Raw genomic sequence first — 5,532 nt, 5'->3', positions numbered from 1 at the left:
ATTGTTGAAAAGAGTCACTGCCATCAGAATTGATCATCGTATAATCTTGCTGTGACCATGTACAAAGATCTCCTGGATCTGCTCACTTCACTTAGCTTCAGTTCAAGTAAGACTCTGATTGAGGTTCTTACAGGATGCCATGACCAATTAATTTTACAGATGTGAAGAATGAAGCCCGGAGTGATTTGCTCCGTCACACAGTAAATGTATGAGGATGGTATTTGAGCTCAGTTCTTCTTGACTGTAAGCTCAGTGCCTTGCTCACTATAGACTGCATTGGTCATTGCGATATACCTCAGACCACATGAACGGAAAAAAGAAATAGATGAAGTAGAATAGCTAGGTCTTTACAGCTAATTGGACACTGGGACAGGGTGATGGGAGGGAAATGAAGAAAATTGCAATTTGGATACTTGGAAGAACCACAGTGAGCTCACTAGAAATGAAAATTTGGAGGAGGAATGGGCTTTAGAGAAAAAAAATAAATTTTATTTTCAACATGCTGAATAAAATAGTATTTTCACCTTTTTGCTGTTGTTTGTTCATTTGCTCGTTTTTTCTTTCTCATTTTTCTCTTTTGATTTGACTTTTCACGCACAGTATGATGAATATGGAAATACGTTTAGAAGAATTGCACATGTTTAACCTATATTGGATGGCTTGCTGTCCTGGGGAGGTGAATGTTGAAAACTATCTTTGCATGTATTTGGAAAAATAAAGTACTATTTTTTAAAGGAGACTTTAAACGCTACCTTCTACATGAAGACATTCTTTATCCTCTCAATTGCTCATGTCCTTTTCCCCAATTATGTTGTGTTAACCTATCTTCTTCTATTTATTCCAGTTGATAAGAGGCAGCAGGACATCAAGGATAGAGAGTTGGCCTTAGAGCTAAGAAGACCTGGTTTTCAAGTCCCACTTCTGACCCTATTGGCTCAATGATGCTGAACAATCCTCTTACCTACTTCTCAAGGTGACTCTCTAAGATGGTGGTTCCTATCTCTTTTTCCTGTGAACTCCTTTCCAGAAAAAAAAAAGGAAAGAAAAATTGTTATAAATCCATAGGGTAATTTAATATATACTAGTGATAATCTTTTTAAGACATTCATTTCGTTCTTATAATAACTACAATGAGAATTTGTCACCCAAAACTCTAAATTAAAATTTATATTATATAATTATAAAGTATAAAATTGTATTCTATGTATAATTATAAAGATTGTATTGTCTTTTATGTATAATCATGAAGATCAAATATAAAGTTATAAAAACAATTATAAATCTTTGATGTGGAACATCCTATAAGAATTAAAAGATATGATCCATCAAGCCCTCAAATGTTTATTATTATCTGCAAGAATTCATATTAAATTTTGTTCAACTAAAGTTATAGTCAACAAAATTTACAAATTTTGTCAAACATAACATTTTGATGAAATAAGTTACAGTTTGGAAGATGTTTAATATTTCATAATGATAATAGATTTGATGATGTACTTTTTTATTTGAATGAAAGTTTGCAATATTTGCCTTGACATCAAACACTGTCTTAAATCTTGTTCTGAATTGAGGGATTTTTCCTATTTGATTTAAAATGAGATTTAAATGAAAGGGCTCTCTCACACAAATATTTGATAGAAAATTATAGACGAGTTTTATAAGCTCTCTTGCTGAGATGGAAATTCATTTTTAAAAATTTTAACCGGGTAGCCAGTCAACGAAAATGAGTAGCTAGTTATGAAATAAAATATTTACTTTCCTTGAAAATGAGTAGCTATTTATAAAATAAAATATTCATTTTCTTACTGGCTAATGACAAGCACTATATTAAGTGATAAATTATTTGAAGTTAAATTGCATGTATTACTTTATTTTAAACAATATAAAAGTGCTTCCTATCCTCTGAGGATTGGTTTGTGCTCGAATGTTGACCCATTACATTGTTTGGAAACAATTCTATGACAGGTTGAGAAACAGAAAGAATTGCATTTAGATGCACTTAGCGTTTCATATAATTGTTTCACAAACACAAAAATCATTGTACACGTGATTATGATGGTTGTCGATTGTCGTGGAAACAAACCTAAAATGCTTCAAATGTGCATGCGCTTGTCACAAAAATGCATTTATAACAAAATAACATAAACTAATCTTTGTAAAGAAAAAATCTCTTCAGATACGACCTTCTCTTCTACCACTGGCATTCTAGCTACATTCATAAAAATTCTACTAAACAACTGACTGGTGTTGCCAACCAGTTCATTTGAAAATACACCAGATAATCATAAAAATGGAAAAGGGCCTACATGTTCAAAAATATTCAAAACAGTCCTTGTTGTGTTGGCAAGAAAGTAGAAATTGAAGGAATAGCCATCAGTTGGGGAATGGCTGAACAAGTTGTGGTATCTGAATATAATATTATACTATTGTGCAATAAAAAACGAACAGGCAGATTTTTTTGAAATCCGTATTTCAGATTATATATAAAGATACTTATATGAACTTATGCAAAGGGAAATGAGCAGAAGTAGGAAAATATTGTATATAGCATCAGCAACACTGTGTGATGACCAGCTACATGAATAACTCAGTTTTTCTCAGCAACACAATGATCTAAGACGAGTACTCATGAAGGAAAATGTTATCCATATCCAGATAAAGAACTGATGGACTCTGAAAGTAGATCAAAGCATATTTTTTTTACTTACATATTCTTTCTCATGTTTTTCCCTTTTGATCTATTTCTTCTTTCACAACTGTGACTAATATGGAAATATGTTTTCATTTTTGGAAGAGGGGAGGGAGAAAAATTTGGAATTCAAAATCTTGTAAAAATAAATACTAAAATTTTCTTGACGTATAATTGGGGCAAAAATAAAATACTATTTAATAAAAAAGAAAGAAAGGAAGGAAGGAAGGAAGAAAATACATCAGATAGAAGAATAGTGATATAAGTGGATGACAAGTTTGCCAGAAAATAGCCTTAATACTGCAATGAAAGGTAATATAAGGTTTGTTTCTATAGACATTTGTGTTGGCTCATAATGGTTTCATGATGGCTTTTAATTAGCATGCTCATTGATCATGCCATTTAAATCGTCTGATATTTGCTCTGCAAGAAAGCAAACATTTGTAACATCTTGACCATATGATTATGTAGCCGATGAGGTGCCGTTACAAGATAACAGAGGGGAATGATATAGCTACTCTATTGCAGTGCACAGGATACAAATAAGGGCCCCTGAATCGGACGGTTCATTGAGAATTGGTTTGTGCTCAAATTTTGTATCCTTATATTGGTTTGGAAACAATTCAATGACAGGTTAAAAAATGGAAAGAATACATTGTACTTAGAAGCACTCAGAATGGGAGGTAATTGCTGTGTAAATTCCAAAATTGTTGCACACATGATTATCACGGCTGTCAATCACTGAAGAAACAAAGCTTTAGAGTGCCTTAAGCATTCACATGCTTGTTGTCACAGAGGAAAACTTCATTTGCAATACAATCAAACTATTATTTACTACCTAAGGTGTCATGAAAGAGTTTTCATTTATTTTAATTTAATTTAATTTTCAGTTGTGCATTCTCTCCCTTCCTTCTTCCCCTCCTCTCTCCACGAAGATAATAAAAACAAAATCCATTATAAATCTGCATAGTTGTGCAAAATGAATTCCCACATGTGGAAGGAAGGAAGGAAGGAAGAAAAAGAAAGAAAGAAAAAGAGAAAGAAGGAAAGGAAAGAAGAAAGGAAGCGAAAAGAGGAAAATAGGAAGGAAGAAAGGGAAGTGTGGGAGATATAAAAATAACAAAATGAACCATTCCCTACTCTCAAAAAAATTTATATTCTAATGGGGGAGGGGAAAGGCTATACATAGAAGGGAACTGAAAAGTTTCCATATTGGGAGGAGAATATGGCTAGGGATTCACCAGTCAGTCAGCCTGCCTCAGAGTGGGGTTGTCCTTAGCAAGGCATTACTCGTCTCCCTTGATAGAATAGCTTATTGAGATTGGGGGTGATTTCATTTTTTTTGTCCCCACACCTAGCATAGTGCCTGGCAGAGAATAGGCACTTAAGAAATGCTTCTTAGTTGATTGACTGATTGCTGAGTTCAATAAAGAGATCGAGATAAAGGCATGGAAAAAGAAGTAGCAATAGGGAATTTTAGTTATCCAGTCACCAACTGAAAGACTTCTCTCAAGAACAGAGCAACTAGTATTTTTTAAAAATTTGGCTTAATGATTATTTCATCCTATAAAAGGTAGAGGAAGGAAGAAAGGGAAATTTTATTCTGGGTCTATTTTAGCAAAAAGAAGGAATTCATTGGTGAAATGGAAATGTCAGGAATCTTGCAGAAAACGGTTATATCTTAAAATTTGCGATAGAAGAGCGAAAAGAATGGTCAGATTTGTGTTCTAGATTCTGAGAAAGCAGATTTCAAAGGGTTCAGAGAAAGAATAGGACAGGCTTCATGGACTACAATTCTACTAGGCTAATCATTCATTCCGAGAGAGATGGTAAACTCAAGAATGAATTTCTGAAGGCATAATGAGAAATAGTTGCAATGAGGGGAATAGATGGAATTGTTCACTAAAATCGATGTGGACACACGGGGAACTCAGGAACCTCTTTATATTTCTAAAAGACATAACAGATACAAACAAGAGCAAGTAAGAATAAATACGAATCATGGCATGCTTCTGTATGAATAGAGCAGAGCAGAAGTGTGAAAATTCATAAGCAATCAAGGTGAATGAGGAAAGCTAGTGAGAACAAAGGGTATTTTAGGTATATTGGGGAAAAGAGGAGAATCAAAAGGGGATAAAACCCCTGGTCAGGATGAATAGAATAATAATCTGCAGAAAGTAGTTAGAGCCACTTAGTCATTATTTTGCTTCTGCCAAGGAAAATGATCGTTTTGATTGGAAAGGATAAAATAATAATAGCAAAGAGGGAGTTGGAAAGAGAGAAAAGTGAAAGGATAGTAAGAGAATACCTACTAGCTCTTGAGGAGTTCAAGTCACTTGTCTGAGCTGAAGTGCACACTTAGGTTCTTTGGGTTTAGTTATATCTGAAAGACCACGGAGAAGAGGAGATGTGTTGCCGGATTGGAGAAGGGTCAATGTCCCCAGTTTTCCAAAGTAAACAGAGGAGCTCATATCCTACCGAAGTGAAAGTAGTGTTCTGAATTTTAACACCTGGAAAAAATCCGGATTATATTCATTAAAAGGGTAGTTCACGAAGATCTTGAAAATCAGCGGTGATCAAAAAGAATCAACATAGCTTTCTCAAAAACAAGTCCTGCCTGACTTCCCTTTTCCAAGGGCTTACCAGTGTTACTGAGCTTTGTTTGGCACATGCCCATATCGCCCAAGATGGAGGCACCCGCATGGGAAACATAACGGATTTGCTTCTGTGAGAAGGGATTCTGCGTTACCGTACCACGTGAGCGGGTGTAGTCTCTTTCGATTGGTCATGTAGCTGGAACTAGTTGCGTCTTTAAAAATACCAGACAAGAGCAGATTCTCGCA

This window comes from Sarcophilus harrisii, chromosome X (assembly GCF_902635505.1).
Source record: "Sarcophilus harrisii chromosome X, mSarHar1.11, whole genome shotgun sequence".
Taxonomy (NCBI): domain Eukaryota; kingdom Metazoa; phylum Chordata; class Mammalia; order Dasyuromorphia; family Dasyuridae; genus Sarcophilus; species Sarcophilus harrisii.
This window is presented reverse-complemented; position numbering follows the sequence as displayed.